The following is a 27,500-nucleotide window of genomic DNA, read 5'->3' on the forward strand; positions in this document are numbered from 1 at the left end:
AGTAACTTCTTGCTTCCTGATAGTGGCCACCATGGATACCCTAGCAACAAATGTTTCAAAATAAAAGTCCTTACTAGCAAGTTAGCATGGTTAGCATAGTTAGCATTGTTAGCATAGTTAGCATTTTTAGCATGACTGCAAAAAATCATCAACTAAGTTAGCTAATCAACCTGGTTAGCATTGTTAGCAAATTTAACATTGTTAGCATAGTTAGCATTTTTAGCATTACTGCTAGAAATCATCGGTTCAGTTAGCTAATCAACCTGGTTAGCATTGTTAGTAAAGTTAGCATTGCTAGCATAATACGCATTTTTAGCGTAACTGCTAGAAATCATTAGGTAAGTTAGCTAATCAACATTTTAACATGAATAGAAATCATTAGTTAAGTTAGAACTGGAACGTTTCATCTTTAAACTGTCTACCTTCACACTATCAACTCTCTGTAAACTATGCAACCACCATGTTTACCCTAGCTACACCTTAGTAACCATATCTACATTATCTATCTATTTTTGCATTTTCATGCACTGGTAATTCCTTGGAATTGCATTTCTAGTTATTATTAAACTTCTTCTTCTAACGCTCGCAATTCAGCTTCAACCGTTTAACGTAGAAACTTCATTCAAACTTTGTTGCGTAGGTCTTGCTTATGCCATATGTGCTTTATATTTTTCAACTTTGTAACTTTTATACTTTTTAAACTATTAGTTAAAAACTATCACCATTTCCCCCATAGACTTAACATTGCTCATTATGACATCACGGCAGCAATTAGAATGTTACCCCAGCTGGTCAGCCACCTGGGCACCAACTGTCAGTTTCTCTCAGGCTCCTCTCTGAAGACTACATATTCTGTTCCCCTGTATCCTCTGCGCACAACAGTATCAAAATAAGTCCTCCTAATTCCATCCAACTTTATATCCATTCATCTTCTTCAAACCATTCACTCATCCACCCATTCTAAACAGTCTGCCTATCAACAACATCAATTATCAACTAGAAATGCAATTCCAAGGAATTACCAGTGCATGAAAATGCAAAAATAGATGGATAATGTAGATATGGTTGCTAAGGTGTAGCTAGGGTAAACATGGTGGTTGCATAGTTTACAGAGAGTTGATAGTGTGAAGGTAGACAGTTTAAAGATGAAACATTCCAGCTCTAACTTAACTAGTGATTTCTATTCATGTTAAAATGTTGATTAGCTAACTTAGGTAATGATTTCTAGCAGTTACGCTAAAAATGCTAATTATGCTAGCAATGATAACTTTACTAACAATGCTAACCAGGTTGATTAGCTAACTTAGCTAATGATTTCTAGCAGTTACGCTAAAAATGCTTATTATGCTAGCAATGCTAACTTTACTAACAATGCTAACCAGGTTGATTAGCTAACTTAACCGATGATTTCTAGCAGTTATGCTAAAAATGCTAACTATGCTAACAATGCTAACTATGCTAACTAGCTAACTTGCTAGTGAGGACTTTTATTTTGAAACATTTGTTGCTAGGGTATCCATGGTGGCCACTATCAGGAAACAAGAATTTACTGCAGTATAATCATGTTGGTTGCTATGGAAACGGTCATAAACACTTAATTTTAATGGTTGCTATGTTGGTTGCTAGGTACATGGAGGTTTCATGTAGTTGACTGGAGGCATAGTGGATTATAACTGACAGTTGGAATGGTTGAACAGTTCAATAGTTGAGTAGTTTCAATGGTTAAATGATTTAATAGTGTATTATTGCAGTGAGGACCTTTATTTTGAAACAGTTGTGGACAGAGGAAGTAGTGAAACAGGATCTGTAGTCTTAATGAGATTGTATGCTTAAAGCCTGAGACAGAAGGTGCCTCTCATAGCGTTTACGCGTCCTCTCTCGCTCCTCACTGATCTACATAAAGAATGATGGAGCGGCAACAATGGGATAGTCTAGCCCTTCTTCTATCTTTCTTTATGTAGATCATTGAGGATCGAGGAGCGAGGGAGGACATATAAACGCTGCTTGAGAGGGACCCACAGTAAATACTTTAAAAGCTGTATGTAGATAGTCTAATTAATGTTGATAGATAGAATGTTTAATGGATGTTGATAGGCAGATTGTTTTATATTGATTGACAGTGTAATGGGTGGATGAGTGAATGGTCTGAAGAAGATGAATGGATAGAAGGTTGGATGGAATGTGCCTTATATTCTTGTTAAGAGAGACACTGATACAGCTCTCTGAGAGTAGTTGACACAGGTGTAATCAATTTAACTGGCTAGTCTTAAGAGAGCCATAGTACTCTTAAAGCCTGAGACAGAGTAAATAATTTAAAAGTTGAATGTAGATAGTCTAATTAATGTTGATAGACAGAGAGTTTAATGGATGTTGATAGACAGATTGTTTAATAGATGTTGATAGACAGTTTAATGGGTGGATGAGTGAATGGTCTGAAGAAGATGAATGGATAGAATGTTGGATGGAATGTGCCTTATATTCTTGTAGAATGGAGAGACACAGCTCTCTACTGAGAGTAGTGGATACAGATACAGGTGTAATCAATTTAACTGGCTAGTCTTAAGAGAGCCAGCCTGAGACAGAGTAGATTGTTTAAAAGTTCAATGTAGAGCGTCTAATTGATGTTGTTGATAGGCAGACTGTTTAGAATGGGTGGATGAGTGAATGGTTTGAAGAAGATGAATGGATATAAAGTTGGATGGAATTAGGAGGACTTATTTTGATACTGTTGTGCACAGAGGATACAGGGGAACAGAATATGTAGTCTTCAGAGAGGAGCCTGAGAGAAACTGACAGTTGGTGCCCAGGTGGCTGACCAGCTGGGGTAACATTCTAATTGCTGCCGTGATGTCATAATGAGCAATGTTAAGTCTATGGGGGAAATGGTGATAGTTTTTAACTAATAGTTTAAAAAGTATAAAAGTTACAAAGTTGAAAAATACAAAGCACATATGGCATAAGCAAGACCTACGCAACAAAGTTTGAATGAAGTTTCTACGTTAAACGGTTGAAGCTGAATTGCGAGCGTTAGAAGAAGAAGTTTAACTAGAAATGCAATTCCAAGGAATTACCAGTGCATGAAAATGCAAAAATAGATAGATAATGTAGATATGGTTACTAAGATGTAGCTAGGGTAAACATGGTGGTTGCATAGTTTACAGAGAGTTGATAGTGTGAAGGTAGACAGTAGATGAAACATTCCAGTTCTAACTTAACTAATGATTTATATTCATGTTAAAATGTTGATTAGCTAACTTAGCTAATGATTTCTAGCAGTTATGCTAAAAATGCTAATTATGCTAGCAATGCTAACTTTACTAACAATGCTAACCAGGTTGATTAGCTAACTTATCCGATGATTTCTAGCAGTAATGCTAAAAATGCTAACTATGCTAACAATGCTAAATTTGCTAACAATGCTAACCAGTTTGATTAGCTAACTTAGTTAATGATTTTTTGCAGTTATGCTAAAAATGCTAACAATGCTAACCATGCTAACTAGCTAACTTGCTAGTGAGGACTTTCATTTTGAAACATTTGTTGCTAGGGTATCCATGGTGGCCACTATCAGGAAACAAGAAGTTACTGCAGTATAATCATGTTGGTTGCTATGGAAACGGTCATAAACACTTAATTTTAATGGTTGCTATGTTGGTTGCTAGGTACATGGAGGTTTCATGTAGTTGACCGGAGGCATAGTGGATGATAACTGACAGTTGGAATGGTTGAACAGTTCAATAGTTGAGTAGTTTCAATGGTTAAATGATTTAATAGTGTATTATTGCAGTGAGGACTTTTATTTTGAAACAGTTTTGGACAGAGGAAGTAGTGAAACAGGATCTGTAGTCTTAATGAGATTGTATGCTTAAAGTCTTAGACAGAAGGTGCCTCTCATATAGCGTTTACGTGTCTTCTCTCGCTCCTCGATCCTCACTGATCTACATAAAGAATGATGGAGCGGCAACAATGGGATAGTCTTGCCCTTCTTCTATCTTTCTTTATGTAGATCAGTGAGGAGCGAGGAGCGAGGGAGGACATATAAACGCTGCTTGAGAGGCACCCACAGTAAATACTTTAAAAGTTGTATGTAGATAGTCTAATTAATGTTGATAGACAGAATGTTTAATGGATGTTGATAGGCAGATTGTTTAATAGATATTGATTGACAGTTTAATGGGTGGATGAGTGAATGGTCTGAAGAAGATGAATGGATAGAAGGTTGGATGGAATGTGCCTTATATTCTTGTTAAGAGAGACACTGATACAGCTCTGTGAGAGTAGTTGATACAGGTGTAATCAATTTAACTGGCTAGTCTTAAGAGAGCCAGAGAGACAGAGTAAATAATTTAAAAGTTGAATGTAGATAGTCTAATTAATGTTGATAGACAGAGAGTTTAATGGATGTTGATAGACAGATTGTTTAATAGATGTTGATAGACAGTTTAATGGGTGGATGAGTGAATGGTCTGAAGAAGATGAATGGATAGAATGTTGGATGGAATGTGCCTTATATTCTTGTAGAATGGAGAGACAGCTCTCTACTGAGAGTAGTGGATACAGATACAGGTGTAATCAATTTAACTGGCTAGTCTTAAGAGAGCCAGCCTGAGACAGAGTAGATTGTTTAAAAGTTGAATGTAGAGCGTCTAATTGATGTTGATAGGCAGACTGTTTAGAATGGGTGGATGAGTGAATGGTTTGAAGAAGATGAATGGATATAAAGTTGAATGGAATTAGGAGGACTTATTTTGATACTGTTGTGCGCAGAGGATACAGGGGAACAGAATATGTAGTCTTCAGAGAGATTGTAAAGCCTGAGAGAAACTGACAGTTGGTGCCCAGGTGGCTGACCAGCTGGGGTAACATTCTAATTGCTGCCGTGATGTCATAATGAGCCATGTTAAGTCTATGGGGGAAATTGTAATAGTTTTTAACTAATAGTTTAAAAAGTATAAAAGTTACAAAGTTGAAAAATACAAAGCCCACATCGCGTAAGTAAGACCTACGCGTCAAAATTTGAATGGAGTTTCTACGTTAAGCGGTTGAAGCTGAATTGCGTGCGTTAGAAGAAGAATAATAAGAAGAAGAAGACCGAGGAAGAACAGTACAGTGCATTTTCATGCACTGTAATAATAAGAAGCCTAGGAAGAACAGTACAGTGCATTTTCATGCACTGTAATTAGACGCTCTACATTGAACTTTTAAACAATCTACTCTGTCTCAGGCTGGCTCTCTTAAGACTAGCCAGTTAAATTGATTACACCTGTATCTGTATCCACTACTCTCAGTAGAGAGCTGTGTCTCTCCATTCTACAAGAATATAAGGCACATTCCATCCAACATTCTATCCATTCATCTTCTTCAGACCATTCACTCATCCACCCATTAAACTGTCTATCAACATCTATTAAACAATCTGTCTAACATCCATTAAACTCTCTGTCTATCAACATTAATTAGACTATCTACATTCAACTTTTAAAGTATTTACTGTGGGTCCCTCTCAAGCAGCGTTTATATGTCCTCCCTCGATCCTCGATCCTCAATGATCTACATAAAGAAAGATAGAAGAAGGGCTAGACTATCCCATTGTTGCCGCTCCATCATTCTTTATGTAGATCAGTGAGGAGCGAGAGAGGACGCGTAAACGCTATGAGAAGCACCTTCTGTCTCAGGCTTTAAGCATACAATCTCATTAAGACTACAGATCCTGTTTCACTACTTCCTCTGTCCACAACTGTTTCAAAATAAAGGTCCTCACTGCAATAATACACTATTAAATCATTTAACCATTGAAACTACTCAACTATTGAACTGTTCAACCATTCCAACTGTCAGTTATCATCCACTATGCCTCCAGTCAACTACATGAAACCTCCATGTACCTAGCAACCAACATAGCAACCATTAAAAAGTGTTTATGACCGTTTCCATAGCAACCAACATGATTATACTGCAGTAACTTCTTGTTTCCTGATAGTGGCCACCATGGATACCCTAGCAACAAATGTTTCAAAATAAAAGTCCTCACTAGCAAGTTAGCTAGTTACCATGGTTAGCATAGTTAGCATTGTTAGCATAGTTAGCATTTTTAGCATAACTGCAAAAAATCATCAACTAAGTTAGCTAATCAACCTGGTTAGCATTGTTAGCAAATTTAGCATTGTTAGCATAGTTAGCATTTTTAGCATTACTGCTAGAAATCATCGGTTAAGTTAGCTAATCAACCTGGTTAGCATTGTTAGCATTGCTAGCATAGTAAGCATTTTTAGCGTAACTGCTAGAAATCATTAGCTAAGTTAGCTAATCAACATTTTAACATGAATAGAAATCATTAGTTAAGTTAGAACTGGAACGTTTCATCTTTAAACTGTCTACCTTCACACTATCAACTCTCTGTAAACTATGCAACCACCATGTTTACCCTAGCTACACCTTAGTAACCATATCTACATTATCTATCTATTTTTGCATTTTCATGCACTGGTAATTCCTTGGAATTGCATTTCTAGTTATTAGAGTGCATGAAAATGCACTCTACTGTTATCCGATTTATTCTTATTATTACAGTGCATGAAAATGCACTGTACTGTTCTTCCTAGTCTTCAACTTCTTCATCTTCTTCTTATTATTCTTCTTCTAACGCACGCAATTCAGCTTGAACCGTTTAACGTAGAAACTTCATTCAAACTGTGTTACGTAGATCTTACTTACGCGATGTGGGCAATGTATATATCAACTTTGTAACTTTTATACTTTTTAAACTATTAGTTAAAAACTATTACAATTTCCCCCATAGACTTAACATTGCTCTTTATGACATCACGGCAGCAATTAGAATCTTACGCCAGGTGGCCGGCCACCTGGGCACCAACTGTCATTTTCTCAGGCTTTAAGCATACAATCTCTCTGAAGACTACATATCCTGTAAACTGTTTCCTCTGTCCACAACTGTTTCAAAATAAAAGTCCTCACTGTAATAATACACTATTAAATCATTTAACCATTGAAACTACTCAACTATTGAACTGTTCAACCATTCCAACTGTCAGTTATCATCCACTATGCCTCCAGTCAACTACATGAAACCTCCATGTACCTAGCAACCAACATAGCAACCATTAAAATTAAGTGTTTATGACCGTTTCCATAGCAACCATCATGATTATACTGCAGTAACTTCTTGTTTCCTGATAGTGGCCACCATGGATACCCTAGCAACAAATGTTTCAAAATAAAAGTCCTCACTAGCAAGTTAGCTAGTTAGCATAGTTAGCATTGTTAGCATTTTTAGCATAACTGTAAAAAAATATCAACTAAGTTAGCTAATCCACCTGGTTAGCATTGGCAAATTTAGCATTGTTAGCATAGTTAGCATTTTTAACATTACTGCTAGAAATCATCACTTAAGTTAGCAAATTTAGCATTGTTAGCATAGTTAGCATTTTTAACATTACTGCTACAAATCATCGGTTAAGTTAGCTAATCAGCCTGGTTAGCATTGTTAATAAAGTTAGCATTGCTAGTATAATTAGCATTTTTAACATAACTGCTAGAAATCATTAGCTAAGTTAGCTAATCAACATTTTAACATGAATAAAAATCATTAGTTAAGTTAGAACTGGAATGTTTCATCTTTAAACAGTCTACCTTCACACTATCAACTCTCTGTAAACTATGCAACCCACCATGTTTACCCTAGCTACACCTTAGTAACCATATCTACATTATCTATCTATTTTTGCATTTTCATGCACTGGTAATTCCTTGGAATTGCATTTCTAGTTGATATTTTTCTTCTAACGCTTTTTGTGCGTCTAATTGAGCTTCAACCGTTTGACGTAGAAACTTCATTCAAACTGCGCTGCGTAGGTCTTACTTAGGACACTTCAGCTATATATTTTTCAACTTTGTAACTTTTACACTTTTTGAACTATTAAATAAAAACTATTAAAAATTCCCCATAGACTTAACATTGGATTATGACATCATAATAGGGCAATTAGAATGTTATGCCAGGTGGCCAGCCCCACCTGCAGCAGCTCTGTCTCTCTCAGGCTTGAAGCATACAATCTCTCTGTGAAGACTACATATCCTAAACTGTTTCCTCTGTCCACAACTGTTTCAAAATAAAAGTCCTCACTGCAATAATACACTATTAAATCATTTAACCATTGAAACTACTCAACTATTTAACTGTTCAACCATTCAAACTGTCAGTTATCATCAACTATGCCTCCAGTCAACTATATGAAACCTCCATGGACCTAGCAACCAACATGGCAACCATTAAAATTAAGAGTTTATGACAGTTTCCATAGCAACCAACATGATTTTACTACAGTAACTTCTTTATTCCTGATAGTGGCCACCATAGATACCCTATCAACAAATGTTTCAAAATAAAAGTCCTCACTAGCAAGGTAGCTAGTTAGCATATTAGCATTGTTAGCATTTTTAGCATAACTGCTAGAAATGATTAGCTAAGTTAGCTAATCAACCTGGTTAGCATTGTTAGCATTTTTAGCATAACTGTTAGAAATTATTAGCTAAGTTAGCTAATCAACCTGGTTAACATTGTTAGCATAGTAAGCATTGTTAGCATTTTTAACAGAACTGCTAGAAATCCTTAGTTCAGTTAGAACTGTAATGTTTAAGCTTTAAACTGTCTACCTTCACACTATCAGCTTTCTTTAACCGATGCAACCACCATGTTTACCCTAGCTACACCTTAGTAACTATATCTACATTATCTACTCTATCTATACATTTTTGCATTTTCATGCACTCGTAATTTCCCTGGAATTACATTCTCTAGTTATTATTAAACTTCTTCTTCTAACGCTCGCAATTCAGCTTCAACCGTTTAACGTAGAAACTTCATTCAAACTTTGTTGCGTAGGTCTTGCTTATGCCATATGTGCTTTATATTTTTCAACTTTGTAACTTTTATACTTTTTAAACTATTAGTTAAAAACTATCACCATTTCCCCCATAGACTTAACATTGCTCATTATGACATCACGGCAGCAATTAGAATGTTACCCCAGCTGGTCAGCCACCTGGGCACCAACTGTCAGTTTCTCTCAGGCTCCTCTCTGAAGACTACATATTCTGTTCCCCTGTATCCTCTGCGCACAACAGTATCAAAATAAGTCCTTCTAATTCCATCCAACTTTATATCCATTCATCTTCTTCAAACCATTCACTCATCCACCCATTCTAAACAGTCTGCCTATCAACAACATCAATTAGACGCTCTACATTGAACTTTTAAACAATCTACTCTGTCTCAGGCTGGCTCTCTTAAGACTAGCCAGTTAAATTGATTACACCTGTATCTGTATCCACTACTCTCAGTAGAGAGCTGTGTCTCTCCATTCTACAAGAATATAAGGCACATTCCATCCAACATTCTATCCATTCATCTTCTTCAGACCATTCACTCATCCACCCATTAAACTGTCTATCAACATCTATTAAACAATCTGTCTATCAACATCCATTAAACTTTAAATTAAACATTAATTAGACTATCTACATTCAACTTTTAAATTATTTACTCTGTCTCAGGCTTTAAGAGTACTCTGGCACTCTTAAGACTAGCCAGTTAAATTGATTACACCTGTGTCAACTACTCTCAGAGAGCTGTATCAGTGTCTCTCTTAACAAGAATATAAGGCACATTCCATCCAACCTTCTATCCACTCATCTTCTTCAGACCATTCACTCATCCACCCATTAAACTGTCAATCAATATCTATTAAACAATCTGCCTATCAACATCCATTAAACATTCTGTCTATCAACATTAATTAGACTATCTACATACAACTTTTAAAGTATTTACTGTGGGTCCCTCTCAAGCAGCGTTTATATGTCCTCCCTCGCTCCTCGATCCTCAATGATCTACATAAAGAAAGATAGAAGAAGGGCTAGACTATCCCATTGTTGCCGCTCCATCATTCTTTATGTAGATCAGTGAGGAGCGAGAGAGGACGCGTAAACGCTATGAGAGGCACCTTCTGTCTCAGGCTTTAAGCATACAATCTCATTAAGACTACAGATCCTGTTTCACTACTTCCTCTGTCTACAACTGTTTCAAAATAAAGGTCCTCACTGCAATTATACACTATTAAATCATTTAACCATTGAAACTACTCAACTATTGAAATGTTCAACCATTCCAACTGTCAGTTATCATCAACTATGCCTCCAGTCAACTACATGAAACCTCCATGTACCTAGCAACCAACATAGCAACCATTAAAATTAAGTGTTTATAACCGTTTCCATAGCAACCAACATGATTATACTGCAGTAACTTCTTGTTTCCTGATAGTGGCCACCATGGATACCCTAGCAACAAATGTTTCAAAATAAAAGTCCTCACTAGCAAGTTAGCTAGTTAGCATAGTTAACATTGTTAACATAGTTAGCATTTTTAGCATAACTGCAAAAAATCATCAACTAAGTTAGCTAATCAACCTGGTTAGCATTGTCAGCAAATTTAGCATTGTTAGCATAGTTAGCATTTTCAACATTACTGCTAGAAATCATCGATAAGTTAGCTAATCAACCTGGTTAGCATTGTTAGTAAAGTTAGCATTGCTAGCATAATTAGCATTTTTAGCTTAACTGCTAGAAATCATTAGCTAAGTTAGCTAATCAACATTTTAACATGAATAGAAATCATTAGTTAAGTTAGAACTGGAATGTTTCATCTTTAAACTGTCTACCTTCACACTATCAACTCTCTGTAAACTATGCAACCACCATGTTTACCCTAGCTACACCTTAGTAACCATATCTACATTATCTATCTTTTTTAGCATTTTCATGCACTGGTAATTCCTTGGAATTGCATTTCTAGTTCTTCTTCTAACGCACGCAATTCAGCTTCAACCGCTTAACGTAGAAACTCCATTCAAATTTTGACGCGTAGGTCTTACTTACGCGATGTGGGCTTTGTATTTTTCAACTTTGTAACTTTTATACTTTTTAAACTATTAGTTAAAAACTATTACAATTTCCCCCATAGACTTAACATGGCTCATTATGACATCACTGCAGCAATTAGAATCTTACGCCAGGTGGCCAGCCACCTGGGCACCAACTGTCAGTTTCTCTCAGGCTCCTCTCTGAAGACTACATATTCTGTTCCCCTGTATCCTCTGCGCACAACAGTATCAAAATAAGTCCTCCTAATTCCATCCAACTTTATATCCATTCATCTTCTTCAAACCATTCACTCATCCACCCATTCTAAACAGTCTGCCTATCAACATCAATTAGACACTCTACATTGAACTTTTAAACAATCTACTCTGTCTCAGGCTGGCTCTCTTAAGACTAGCCAGTTAAATTGATTACACCTGTATCTGTATCCACTACTCTCAGTAGAGAGCTGTGTCTCTCCATTCTACAAGAATATAAGGCACATTCCAACCAACATTCTATCCATTCATCTTCTTCAGACCATTCACTCATCCACCCATTAAACTGTCTATCAACATGTATTAAACAATCTGTCTATCAACATCCATTAAACTCTCTGTCTATCAACATTAATTAGACTATCTACATTCAACTTTTAAATTATTTACTCTGTCTCAGGCTTTAAGAGTACTCTGGCTCTCTTAAGACTAGCCAGGTAAATTGATTACACCTGTGTCAAATATTCTCAGAGAGCTGTATCAGTGTCTCTCTTAACAAGAATATAAGGCACATTCCATCCAACCTTCTATCCATTCATCTTCTTCTGACCATTTACTCATCCACCCATTAAACTGTATCATTAAACTGTATCAATATCTATTAAACAATCTGCCTATCAACATCCATTAAACATTCTGTCTATCAACATTAATTAGACTATCTACATACAACTTTTAAAGTATTTACTGTGGGTCCCTCTCAAGCAGCGTTTATATGTCCTCCCTCGCTCCTCGATCCTCAATGATCTACATAAAGAAAGATAGAAGAAGGGCTAGACTATCCCATTGTTGCCGCTCCATCATTCTTTATGTAGATCAGTGAGGAGCGAGAGAGGACGCGTAAACACTATATGAGAGGCACCTTCTGTCTCAGGCTTTAAGCATACAATCTCATTAAGACTACAGATCCTGTTTCACTACTTCCTCTGTCCACAACTGTTACAAAATAAAGGTCCTCACTGCAATAATACACTATTAAATCATTTAACCATTGAAACTACTCAACTATTGAACTGTTCAACCATTCCAACTGTCAGTTATCATCCACTATGCCTCCAGTCAACTACATGAAACCTCCATGTACCTAGCAACCAACATAGCAACCATTAAAATTAAGTGTTTATGACCGTTTCCATAGCAACCAACATGATTGTACTGCAGTAACTTCTTGTTTCCTGATAGTGGCCACCATGGATACCCTAGCAACAAATGTTTCAAAATAAAAGTCCTCACTAGCAAGTTAGCTAGTTAGCATGGTTAGCATTGTTAGCATAGTTAGCATTTTTAGCATAACTGCAAAAAATCATCAACTAAGTTAGCTAATCAACCTGGTTAGCATTGTTAGCAAATGTAGCATTGTTAGCATAGTTAGCATTTTTTTCATTACTGCTAGAAATCATCGGTTAAGTTAGCTAATCAACCTGGTTAGCATTGTTAGTAAAGTTAGCATTGCTAGCATAATTAGCATTTTTAACGTAACTGCTAGAAATCATTAGCTAAGTTAGCTAATCAACATTTTAACATGAATAGAAATCATTAGTTAAGTTAGAACTGGAATGTTTCATCTTTAAACTGTCTACCTTCACACTATCAACTCTCTGTAAACTATGCAACCACCATGTTTACCCTAGCTACACCTTAGTAACCATATCTACATTATCTATCTATTTGTGCATTTTCATGCACTGGTAATTCCTTGGAATTGCATTTCTAGTTATAGTGCATGAAAATGCACTATACTGTTATTCCAAGTTTTCTTATTACAGTGCATGAAAATGCACTGTACTGTTATTCCAAGTCTTCTTATTATTATTAAACTTCTTCTTCTAACGCAGCCAATTCAGCTTCAACCGTTTAACGTAGAAACTTCATTCAAACGTTGTTGCGTAGGTCTTGCTTATGCCATGCCTGCTTTGTTTTTTTCAACTTTGTAACTTTTATACTTTTTAAACTATTACTTAAAAACTATTAACAATTTCCCCATAGACTTAACATTGCTCATTATGACATCACGGCAGCAATTAGAATGTTACCCCAGCTGGTCAGCCACCTGGGCACCAACTGTCAGTTTCTCTCAGGCTCCTCTCTGAAGACTACATATTCTGTTCCCCTGTATCCTCTGCGCACAACAGTATCAAAATAAGTCCTTCTAATTCCATCCAACTTTATATCCATTCATCTTCTTCAAACCATTCACTCATCCACCCATTCTAAACAGTCTGCCTATCAACAACATCAATTAGACGCTCTACATTGAACTTTTAAACAATCTACTCTGTCTCAGGCTGGCTCTCTTTAGCCAGTTAAATTGATTACACCTGTATCTGTATCCACTACTCTCTGTGTCTCTCCATTCTACAAGAATATAAGGCACATTCCATCCAACATTCTATCCATTCATCTTCTTCAGACCATTCACTCATCCACCCATTAAACTGTCTATCAACATCTATTAAACAATCTGTCTATCAACATCCATTAAACTCTCTGTCTATCAACATTAATTAGACTATCTACATTCAACTTTTAAATTATTTACTCTGTCTCAGGCTTTAAGAGTACTCTGGCTCGCTTAAGACTAGCCAGTTAAATTGATTACACCTGTGTCAACTACTCTCAGAGAGCTGTATCAGTGTCTCTCTTAACAAGAATATAAGGCACATTCCATCCAACCTTCTATCCATTCATCTTCTTCAGACCATTCACTCATCCACCCATTAAACTGTCAATCAATACCTATTAAACAATCTGCCTATCAACATCCATTAAACATTCTGTCTATCAACATTAATTAGACTATCTACATACAACTTTTAAAGTATTTACTGTGGGCCCTACTCAAGCAGCGTTTATATGTCCTTCCTCGCTCCTCGATCCTCAATGATCTACATAAAGAAAGATAGAAGAAGGGCTAGACTATCCCATTGTTGCCGCTCCATCATTCTTTATGTAGATCAGTGAGGAGCGAGAGAGGACACGGAAACGCCATGAGAGGCACCTTCTGTCTCAGGCTTTAAGCATACAATCTCATTAAGACTACAGATCCTGTTTCACTACTTCCTCTGTCCACAACTGTTTCAAAATAAAGGTCCTCACTGCAATAATACACTATTAAATCATTTAACCATTGAAACTACTCAACTATTGAACTGTTCAACCATTCCAACTGTCAGTTATCATCCACTATGCCTCCAGTCAACTACATGAAACCTCCATGTACCTAGCAACCAACATAGCAACCATTAAAATTAAGTGTTTATGACCGTTTCCATAGCAACCAACATGATTATACTGCAGTAACTTCTTGTTTCTTGATAGTGGCCACCATGGATACCCTAGCAACAAATGTTTCAAAATAAAAGTCCTCACTAGCAAGTTAGCTAGTTAGCATGGTTAGCATAATTAGCATTGTTAGCATAGGTAGCATTTTTAACATAACTGCAAAAATTCATCAACTAAGTTAGCTAATCAACCTGGTTAGCATTATTAGCAAATTTAGCATTGTTAGCATAGTTAGCATTTTTAGCATTACTGCTAGAAATCATTGGTTAAGTTAGCTAATCAACCTGGTTAGCATTGTTAATAAAGTTAGCATTGCTAGCATAATTAGCATTTTTAGCGTAACTGCTAGAAATCATTACCTAAGTTAGCTAATCAACATTTTAACATGAATAGAAATCATTAGTTAAGTTAGAGCTGGAATGTTTCATCTTTAAACTGTATCAACTCTCTGTAAACTATGCAACCACCATGTTTACCCTAGCTACACCTTAGTAACCATATCTACATTATCTATCTATTTTTGCATTTTCATGCACTGGTAATTCCTTGGAATTGCATTTCTAGTTCTTCTTCTAACGCACGCAATTCAGCTTTAACCGCTTCACGTAGAAACTCCATTCAAACTATGTCGCGTAGGTCTTACTTACGCGATGTGGGCAAAGTATTTTTCAACTTTGTAACTTTTATACTTTTTAAACTATTAGTTAAAAACTATTACAATTTCCCCCATAGACTTAACATTGCTCATTATGACATCACGGCAGCAATTAGAATCTTACTCCAGCTGGTCAGCCACCTGGGCACCAACTGTCAGTTTCTCTCAGGCTAGAGCATACAATCTCATACAAGTGCATACAATCTCTCTGAAGACTACATATTCTGTTCCCCTGTATCCTCTGCGCACAACAGTATCAAAATAAGTCCTCCTAATTCCATCCAACTTTATATCCATTCATCTTCTTCAAACCATTCACTCATCCACCCATTCTAAACAGTCTGCCTATCAACATCAATTAGACGCTCTACATTCAACTTTTAAACAATCTACTCTGTCTCAGGCTGGCTCTCTTAAGACTAGCCAGTTAAATTGATTACACCTGTATCTGTATCCACTACTCTCAGTAGAGAGCTGTGTCTCTCCATTCTACAAGAATATAAGGCACATTCCATCCAACATTCTATCCATTCATCTTCTTCAGACCATTCACTCATCCACCCATTAAACTGTCAATCAATATCTATTAAACAATCTGCCTATCAACATCCATTAAACATTCTGTCTATCAACATTAATTAGACTATCTATCAACTTTTAAATTATTTACTCTGTCTCAGGCTTTAAGAGTACACTGGCTCTCTTAAGACTAGCCAGTTAAATTGATTACACCTGTGTCAACTACTCTCAGAGAGCTGTATCAGTGTCTCTCTTAACAAGAATATAAGGCACATTCCATCCAACCTTCTATCCATTCATCTTCTTCAGACCATTCACTCATCCACCCATTAAACTGTCAATCAATATCTATTAAACAATCTGCCTATCAACATCCATTAAACATTCTGTCTATCAACATTAATTAGACCAGCTACATACAACTTTTAAAGTATTTACTGTGGGTCCCTCTCAAGCAGCGTTTATATGTCCTCCCTCGCTCCTCGATCCTCAATGATCTACATAAAGAAAGATAGAAGAAGGGCTAGACTATCCCATTGTTGCCGCTCCATCATTCTTTATGTAGATCAGTGAGGAGCGAGAGAGGACGCGTAAACGCTATATATGAGAGGCACCTTCTGTCTCAGGCTTTAAGCATACAATCTCATTAAGACTACAGATCCTGTTTCACTACTTCCTCTGTCCACAACTGTTTCAAAATAAAGGTCCTCACTGCAATAATGCACTATTAAATCATTTAACCACTGAAACTACTCAACTATTGAACTGTTCAACCATTCCAACTGTCAGTTATCATCCACTATGCCTCCAGTCAACTACATGAAACCTCCATGTACCTAGCAACCAACATAGCAAGTATTAAAATTAAGTGTTTATGACCATTTCCATAGCAACCAACATGATTATACTGCAGTAACTTCTTGTTTCCTGATAGTGGCCACCATGGATACCCTAGCAACAAATGTTTCAAAATAAAAGTCCTCACTAGCAAGTTAGCTAGTTAGCATGGTTAGCATAGTTAGCATAGCTAGCATTTTTAGCATAACTGCAAAAAATCATCAACTAAGTTAGCTAATCAACCTGGTTAGCATTGTTAGCAAATCTAGCATTGTTAGCATAGTTAGCATTTTTAGCATTACTGCTAGAAATCATCGGTTAAGTTAGCTAATCAACCTGGTTAGCATTGGTAGCATAATTAGCATTTTTAGCACAACTGCTAGAAATCATTAGCTAAGTTAGCTAATCAACATTTTAACATGCATAGAAATCATTAGTTAAGTTAGAACTGGAATGTTTCATCTTTAAACTGTCTACCTTCACACTATCAACTCTCTGTAAACAATGCAACCACCATGTTTACCCTAGCTACACCTTAGTAACCATATCTACATTATCTATCTATTTTTGCATTTTCATGCACTGGTAATTCCTTGGAATTGCATTTCTAGTTCTTATTATTCTTCTTCTAACGTGTTTAATGCAGCTTCAACCGTTTAACGTAGAAACTTCATTCAAACGTTGTTGCGTAGGTCTTATTTAGGACATGTGTGCTTTATATGTTTTAACTTTGTAACTTTTATACTTTTTAAACTGTAAATTAAAAACTATTAAACATTTCCCCATAGACTTAACATTGCTCATTATGACATCACGGCAGCAATTAGAATGTTACGCCAGGTGGCCAGTCCAGGTGCAGCAGCTCTCTCTCTCTCTCAGGCTACATACACTGGCTCTCTTAAGACTAGCCAGTTAAATTGATTACACCTGTATCTGTATCCACTACTCTCAGTAGAGAGCTGTGTCTCTCCAGTCTACAAGAATATAAGGCACATTCCATCCAACTTTCTATCCATTCATCTTCTTCAGACCATTCACTCATCCACCCATTAAACTGTCTATCAACATCTATTAAACAATCTGCCTATCAACATCCATTAAACTCTCTGTCTATCAACATTAATTAGACTATCTACATTCAACTTTTAAATGATTTACTCTGTCTCAGGCTTTAAGCACACTCTCTCTAAAGACTAGCCAGTTAAATTGATTACACCTGTATCAACTACTCTCAGAGAGCTGTATCAGTGTCTCTCTTAACAAGAATATAAGGCACATTCCATCCAACCTTCTATCCATTCATCTTCTTCAGACCATTCACTCATCCACCCATTAAACTGTCAATCAATATCTATTAAACAATCTGCCTATCAACATCCATTAAACATTCTGTCTATCAACATTAATTAGACTATCTACATACAACTTTCAAAGTATTTACTGTGGGTGCCTCTCAAGCAGCGTTTATATGTCCTCCCTCGCTCCTCGATCCTCAATGATCTACATAAAGAAAGATAGAAGAAGGGCTAGACTATCCCATTGTTGCCGCTCCATCATTCTTTATGTAGATCAGTGAGGATCGAGGAGCGAGAGAGGACGCGTAAACGCTATATGAGAGGCACCTTCTGTCTCAGGCTTTAAGCATACAATCTCATTTAGACTACAGATCCTGTTAACTGTTTCCTCTGTCCACAACTGTTTCAAAATAAAAGTCCTCACTGCAATAATACACTATTAAATCATTTAACCATTGTAACTACTCAACTATTTAACTGTTCAACCATTCCAACTGTCAGTTATCAACTATGCCTCCAGTCAATACACGAAACCTCCATGTACCTAGCAATCAACATACCAACCATTAAAATTAAGCGTTTATGACCGTTTCCATAGCAACCAACATGATTATGCTGCAGTAACTTCTTGCTTCCTGATAGTGGTCACCATGGATACCCTAGCAACAAATGTTTCAAAATAAAAGTCTTCACTAGCAAGTTAGCTAGTTAGCATGGTTAGCATAGTTAACATTGTTAGCATAGTTAGCATTTTTAGCATAACTGCAAAAAACATCTAACTAAGTTAGCTAATCAACCTGGTTAGCATTGTTAGCAATTTTAGCATAGTTAGCATTTTTAGCATTATTGCTAGAAATCATCAGTTAAGTTAGCTAATCAACCTGGTTAGCATTGTTAGTTTAAGTTAGCATTGTTACCATAGTTAGCATTGCTAGCATAGTTAGCATTTTTAGCATAACTGCTAGAAATCATTAGCTAAGTTAGCTAATCAACCTGGTTAACACTGTGAGCATAGTTAGCATAGTTAACATTTTTACCATTACTGCATGAAATCAGTAGCTAAGTTAACCAATCAACCTGGTTATCATTGTTACCATAGTTAACATTTTAACATGAATAGAAATCAGCAAATCAAAATGTTTCAGCTTTAAACTGTCTACCTTCACACTATCAACTCTCTGTAAACTATGCAACCACCATATTTACCCTAGCTACACCTTAGTAACCATATCTACATTATCTATCTATTTTTGCATTTCATGCACTGGTAATTCCTTGGAATTGCATTTCTAGTTAAACTTCTTCTTCTAACGCTCGCAATTCAGCTTCAACCGTTTAACGTAGAAACTTCATTCAAACTTTGTTGCGTAGGTCTTGCTTATGCCATATGTGCTTTGTATTTTTCAACTTTGTAACTTTTATACTTTTTAAACTATTAGTTAAAAACTATCACCATTTCCCCCATAGACTTAACATTGCTCATTATGACATCACGGCAGCAATTAGAATGTTACCCCAGCTGGTCAGCCACCTGGGCACCAACTGTCAGTTTCTCTCAGGCTCCTCTCTGAAGACTACATATTCTGTTCCCCTGTATCCTCTGCGCACAACAGTATCAAAATAAGTCCTCCTAATTCCATCCAACTTTATATCCATTCATCTTCTTCAAACCATTCACTCATCCACCCATTCTAAACAGTCTGCCTATCAACAACATCAATTAGACGCTCTACATTGAACTTTTAAACAATCTACTCTGTCTCAGGCTGGCTCTCTTAAGACTAGCCAGTTAAATTGATTACACCTGTATCTGTATCCACTACTCTCAGTAGAGAGCTGTGTCTCTCCATTCTACAAGAATATAAGGCACATTCCATCTAACATTCTATCCATTCATCTTCTTCAGACCATTCACTCATCCACCCATTAAACTGTCTATCAACATCTATTAAACAATCTGTCTATCAACATCCATTAAACTCTCTGTCTATCAACATTAATTAGACTATCTACATTCAACTTTTAAATTATTTACTCTGTCTCAGGCTTTAAGAGTACTCTGGCTCTCTTAAGACTAGCCAGTTAAATTGATTACACCTGTGTCAACTACTCTCAGAGAGCTGTATCAGTTGTCTCTCTTAACAAGAATATAAGGCACATTCCATCCAACCTTCTATGTCCACAACTGTTTCAAAATAAAAGTCCTCACTGCAATAATACACTATTAAATCATTTAACCATTGAAACTACTCAACTATTGAACTGTTCAACCATTCCAACTGTCAGTTATCATCCACTATGCCTCCAGTCAACTACATGAAACCTCCATGTACCTAGCAACCAACATAGCAACCATTAAAATTAAATGTTTATGACCGTTTCCATAGCAACCAACATGATTGTACTGCAGTAACTTGTTTCCTGATAGTGGCCACCATGGATACCCTAGCAACAAATGTTTCAAAATAAAAGTCCTCACTAGCAAGTTAGCTAGTTAGCATGGTTAGCATAGTTAGCATTGTTAGCATAGTTAACATTTTTAGCATAACTGCAAAAAATCATCAACTAAGTTAGCTAATCAACCTGGTTAGCAATATTAGCAAATTTAGCATTGTTAGCATAGTTAGCATTTTTAGCATTACTGCTAGAAATCATCGGCTAAGTTAGCTAATCAACCTGGTTAGCATTGTAAGTAAAGTTATCACTGCTAGCATAATTAGCATTTTTAGCGTAACTGCTAGAAATCATTACCTAAGTTAGCTAATCAACATTTTAACATGAATAGAAATCATTAGTTAAGTTAGAGCTGGAATGTTCCATCTTTAAACTGTCTACCTTCACACTATCAACTCTCTGTAAACTATGCAACCACCATGTTTACCCTAGCTACACCTTAGCAACCATATCTACATTATCTATCAATTTTTGCATTTTCATGCACTGGTAATTCCTTGGAATTGCATTTCTAGTTCCACTACTTCTTCTAACGCTCGCAATTCAGCTTGAACCGTTTAACGCAGAAACTTGATTCAAACTTTGCTACGTAGGTCTTACTAAGGAGACCTGTGCAATGTATTTTTCAACTTTGTAACTTTTATACTTTTTAAACTATAAATTAAAAACTATTAAAAATTTCCCCATAGACTTAACATGGCTCATTATGACATCACGGCAGCAATTAGAATGTTACCCCAGCTGGTCAGCCACCTGGGCACCAACTGTCAGTTTCTCTCAGGCTTTAAGCAGACAAAGCCATGCCATGTAAGTGTATAAGAGGTTGGAGGTGCAGATATACTATGCATAGAAGTCCAACTCTCCTTTTCCCTTCAGTGAAGCATTGTACAGTTGTATGGCCCTGGGTACAAATGACTTTCTCAGTCTGTCTGTTGTGCATGTCATGGAGCGTAGTCTCCAGCTGATCAAGCTCTTAGCTAATCAACCTGGTTAGCATTGTTAGCATATTTAGCATTGTTAGCATAGTTAGCATTTTTAACATTACTGCTAGAAATCATCGGTTAAGTTAGGTAATCAACCTGGTTAGCATTGTTAGTAAAGTTAGCATTGCTAGCATAGTTAGCATTTTTAGCATAATTGTTAGAAATCATTAGCTAAGTTAGCTAATCAACATCTTAACATGAATAGAAATCAGCGTAGTCTCCAGCTGATCAAGCTCTTAGCTAATCAACCTGGTTAGCATTGCTAGCATAGTTAGCATTGCTAGCATAGTTAGCATTTTTAGCATAATTGCTAGAAATCATTAGCTAAGTTAGCTAATCAACATTTTAACATGAATAGAAATCATTAGTTAAGTTAGAACTGGAATGTTTCAGCTTTAAACTGTCTACCTTCACACTATTAACTCTCTGTAAACTATGCAACCACCATGTTTACCCTAGCTACACCTTAGTAACCATATCTACATTATTTATCTATTTTTTGCATTTACATGCACTGGTAATTCCTTGGAATTGCATTTCTAGTTATTATTCTTCTTCTAACGCACGCAATTCAGCTTCAACCGTTTAACGTAGAAACTTCATTCAAACGTTGTTGCGTAGGTCTTGCTTATGCCATGCCTGCTTTGTATTTTTCAACTTTGTAACTTTTATACTTTTTAAACTATTAGTTAAAAACTATTACAATTTCCCCCATAGACTTAACATTGCTCATTATGACATCACGGCAGCAATTAGAATCTTAGGCCAGGTGGCCGGCCACCTGGGCACCAACTGTCAGTTTCTCTGGCTTTAAGCATACAGTCTCTCAGAAGACTACATATCCTGTTAACTGTTTACTCTGTCCACAACTGTTTCAAAATAAAAGTCCTCACTGCAATAATACACTATTAAATCATTTAACCATTGAAACTACTCAACTATTGAACTGTTCAACCATTCCAACTGTCAGTTATCATCCACTATGCCTCCAGTCAACTACATGAAACCTCCATGTACCTAGCAACCAACATAGCAACCATTAAAATTAAGCGTTTATGACCGTTTCCATAGCAACCAACATGATTATACTGCAGTAACTTCTTGTTTCCTGATAGTGGCCACCATGGATACCCTAGCAACAAATGTTTCAAAATAAAAGTCCTCACTAGCAAGTTAGCTAGTTAGCATGGTTAGCATTGTTAGCATAGTTAGCATTTTTAGCATAACTGCAAAAAATCATCAACTAAGTTAGCTAATCAACCTGGTTAGCATTGTTAGCAAATTTAGCATTGTTAGCATAGTTAGCATTTTTAGCATTGCTGCTAGAAATCATTGGTTAAGTTAGCTAATCAACCTGGTTAGCATTGTTAGTAAAGTTAGCATTGCTAGCATAATTAGCATTTTTAGCGTAACTGCTAGAAATCATTAGCTAAGTTAGCTAATCAACATTTTAACATGAATAGAAATCATTAGTTAAGTTAGAACTGGAATGTTTCATCTTTAAACAGTCTACCTTCACACTATCAACTCTCTGTAAACTATGCAACCACCATGTTTACCCTAGCTACACCTTAGTAACCATATCTACATTATCTATCTATTTCTGCATTTTCATGCACTGGTAATTCCTTGGAATTGCATTTCTAGTTATTATTATAGTGCATGAAAATGCACTATACTGTTCTTCCAAAGTATTCTTATTAGAGTGCATGAAAATGCACTCTACTGTTATCCGATTTATTCTTATTATAGGTCATTATTATTCTTCTAACGCTTTTTGTGCGTGCAATTCAGCTTCAACCGTATAACGTAGAAACTTCATTCAAACTGCGCTGCGTAGGTCTTAATTAGGTGACTTCAGCTATGTTTTTTTGAACTTTGTAACTTTTATACTTTTTGAACTATTAAATAAAAACTATTAAAATTTCCCCATAGACTTAACATTGTGATTATGACATCATAATAGGGCAATTAGAATCTTATGCCAGGTGGCCAGTCCAGGTGCAGCAGCTCTCTCTCTCTCAGGCTTTAAGCATTCAATCTCATTAAGACTACAGATCCTGTTTCACTACTTCCTCTGTCCACAACTGTTTCAAAATAAAAGTCCTCATTGCAATAACACACTATTAAATCATTTAACCATTGAAACTACTCAACTATTTAACTGTTCAACCATTCCAACTGTCAGTTATCATCAACTATGCCTCCAGTCAACTACATGAAACCTCCATGTACCTAGCAACCAACATAACAACCATTAAAATTAAGCGTTTATGACCGTTTCTATAGCAACCAACATGATTTTACTACAGTAACTTCTTTATTCCTGATAGTGGCCACCATAGATACCCTATCAACAAATGTTTCAAAATAAAAGTCCTCACTAGCAAGTTAGCTAGTTAGCATGGCTAGCATTGTTAGCATAGTTAGCATTTTTAGCATAACTGTTAGAAATGATTAGCTAAGTTAGCTAATCAACCTGGTTAGCATTGTTAGCATAGTTAGCATCGTTAGCATTTTTAACATAACTGCTAGAAATCATTAGTTCAGTTAGAACTGTAATGTTTAAGCTTTAAACTGTCTACCTTCACACTATCAGCTTTCTTTAAACTATGCAACCACCATGTTTACCCTAGCTACACTTTAGTAACTATATCTACATTATCTACTGTATCTATAAATTTTTGCATTTTCATGCACTCGTAATTTCCCTGAAATTACATTCTCTAGTTATTATTCCACTACTTCTAACGCACGCAATTCAGCTTGAACCGTTTAACGTAGAAACTTCATTCAAACGTTGTTGCGTAGGTCTTGCTCATGCCATGTCTGCTTTGTATTTTTCAACTTTTTAACTTTTATACTTTTTAAACTATGAATTAAAAAACGATTTCCCCATAGATTTAACATTGAGCTATTTCCCCATAGACTTAACATTGCTCATTGTGACATCACGGCAGCAATTAGAATCTTAGGCCAGGTGGCCGGCCACCTGGGCACCAACTGTCAGTTTCTCTGGCTTTAACCATACAATCTCTCTGAAGACTACATATTCTGTTCCCCTGTATCCTCTGCGCACAACAGTATCAAAATAAGTTCTCCTAATTCCATCCAACTTTATATCCATTCATCTTCTTCAAACCATTCACTCATCCACCCATTCTAAACAGTCTGCCTATCAACATCAATAAGACGCTCTACATTCAACTTTTAAACAATCTACTCTGTCTCAGGCTGGCTCTCTTAAGACTAGCCAGTTAAATTGATTACACCTGTATCTGTATCCACTACTCTCAGTAGAGAGCTGTGTCTCTCCATTCTACAAGAATATAAGGCACATTCCATCCAACATTCTATCCATTCATCTTCTTCAGACCATTCACTCATCCACCCATTAAACTGTCTATCAACATCTATTAAACAATCTGTCTATCAACATCCATTAAACTCTCTGTCTATCAACATTAATTAGACTATCTACATTCAACTTTTAAATTATTTACTCTGTCTCAGACTAGCCAGTTAAATTGATTACACCTGTATCAACTACTCTCAGAGAGCTGTATCAGTGTCTCTCTTAACAAGAATATAAGGCACATTCCATCCAACCTTCTATCCATTCATCTTCTTCAGACCATTCACTCATCCACCCATTAAACTGTCAATCAATATCTATTAAACAATCTGCCTATCAACATCCATTAAACATTCTGTCTATCAACATTAATTAGACTATCTACATACAACTTTTAAAGTATTTACTGTGGGTCCCTCTCAAGCAGCGTTTATATGTCCTCCCTCGCTCCTCGATCCTCAATGATCTACGTAAAGAAAGATAGAAGAAGGGCTAGACTATCCCATTGTTGCCGCTCCATCATTCTTTATGTAGATCAGTGAGGATCGAGGAGCGAGAGAGGACGCGTAAACGCTATATGAGAGGCACCTTCTGTCTCAGGCTTTAAACATACAATCTCATTAAGACTACAGATCCTGTTTCACTACTTCCTCTGTCCACAACTGTTTCAAAATAAAGGTCCTCACTGCAATAATACATTATTAAATCATTTAACCACTGAAACTACTCAACTATTGAACTGTTCAACCATTCCAACTGTCAGTTATCATCCACTATGCCTCCAGTCAACTACACGAAACCTCCATGTACCTAGCAACCAACATACCAACCATTAAAATTAAACGTTTATGACCGTTTCCATAGCAACCAACATGATTATACTGCAGTAACTTCTTGTTTCCTGATAGTGGCCACCATGGATACCCTAGCAACAAATGTTTCAAAATAAAAGTCCTCACTAGCAAGTTAGCTAGTTAGCATTGTTAGCATAGTTAACATTTTTAGCATAACTGCAAAAAACATCAACTAAGTTAGCTAATCAACCTGGTTAGCATTGTTAGCAATTTTAGCATTGTTAGCATAGTTAGCATTTTTAACATTATTGCTAGAAATCATCAGTTAAGTTAGCTAATCAACCTGGTCAGCATTGTTAGTTTAAGTTAGCATTGTTACCATAGTTAGCATTGCTAGCATAGTTAGCAATTTTAGCACAACTGCTTGAAATCATTAGCTAAGTTAGCGAATCAACCTGGTGAGCATAGTTAACATTTTTACCATTACTGCATCAAATCAGTAGCTAAGTTAACCAATCAACCTGGTTATCATTGTTACCATAGTTAACATTTTAACATGAATAGAAATCATTAGTTAAGTTAGAACTGGAATGTTTCAGCTTTAAACTGTCTACCTTCACACTATCAACTCTCTGTAAACTATGCAACCACCATGTTTACCCTAGCTACACCTTAGTAACCATATCTACATTATCTATCTATTTTTGCATTTCATGCACTGGTAATTCCTTGGAATTGCATTTCTAGTTAAACTTCTTCTTCTAACGCAGCCAATTCAGCTTCAACCGTTTAACGTAGAAACTTCATTCAAACGTTGTTGCGTAGGTCTTGCTTATGCCATGCCTGCTTTGTATTTTTTAACTTTGTAACTTTTATACTTTTTAAACTATTACTTAAAAACTATTACCATTTCCCCCATAGACTTAACATTGCTCATTATGACATCACGGCAGCAATTAGAATCTTACGCCAGGTGGCCGGCCACCTGGGCACCAACTGTCAGTTTCTCTGGCTTTAAGCATACAGTCTCTCAGAAGACTACATATCCTGTTAACTGTTTCCTCTGTCCACAACTGTTTCAAAATAAAAGTCCTCACTGCAATAATACACTATTAAATCATTTAACCATTGAAACTACTCAACTATTGAACTGTTCAACCATTCAAACTGTCAGTTATCATCCACTATGCCTCCTAAGTTAGCTAATCAACCTGGTTAGCATTGTTAGCAAATTTAGCATTGTTAGCATAGTTAGCATTTTTAGCATTACTGCTAGAAATCATCGGTTAAGTTAGCTAATCAACCTGGTTAGCATTGTTAATAAAGTTAGCATTGCTAACATTATTAGCATTTTTAACGTAGCTGCTAGAAATCATTAGCTAAGTTAGCTAATCAACATTTTAACATGAATAGAAATCATTAGTTAAGTTAGAACTGGAATGTTTCATCTTTTAACTGTCTACCTTCACACTATCAACTCTCTGTAAACTATGCAACCACCATGTTTACCCTAGCTACACCTTAGTAACCATATCTACATTATCTATCTATTTTTGCATTTTCATGCACTGGTAATTCCTTGGAATTGCATTTCTAGTTCTTCTTCTAACGCACGCAATTCAGCTTGAACCCTTTAACGTAGAAACTTCATTCAAACTTTGTTGCGTAGGTCTTCCTTATGCCATGTGTGCTTTGTATTTTTCAACTTTGTAACTTTTATACTTTTTAAACTATTAGTTAGAAACTATTACAATTTCCCCCATAGACTTAACATTGCTCATTATGACATCACGGCAGCAATTAGAATGTTACGCCAGGTGGCCAGTCCAGGTGCAGCAGCTCTCTCTTTCTCTCTCAGGCTTAAATTGATTACACCTGTATCAACTGTCAGTTTCTCAGGCTTTAAGCATTCAATCTCTCTGAAGACTATATCCTGTTAAACTGTTTCCTCTGTCCACAACTGTTTCAAAATAAAAGTCCTCACTGCAATAATACACTATTAAATCATTTAACCATTGAAACTACTCAACTATTTAACTGTTCAAATATTCCAACTGTCAGTTATCATCAACTATGCCTCCAGTCAACTACATGAAACCTCCATGTACCT

General features: G+C 36.2%; 1 protein-coding gene across 2 annotated transcripts in view; it reads right to left on the reverse strand.

Annotated features, from left to right (window-relative positions):
- Positions 1-27,500, reverse strand: part of lrch1 (leucine-rich repeats and calponin homology (CH) domain containing 1) — a 76,766-nt gene that overhangs the window by 24,382 nt on the left and 24,884 nt on the right. The window lies entirely within an intron of this gene.

This window comes from Sardina pilchardus, chromosome 4 (genome assembly GCF_963854185.1).
Source record: "Sardina pilchardus chromosome 4, fSarPil1.1, whole genome shotgun sequence".
In the NCBI taxonomy this organism is placed as follows: Eukaryota; Metazoa; Chordata; class Actinopteri; order Clupeiformes; family Clupeidae; genus Sardina; species Sardina pilchardus.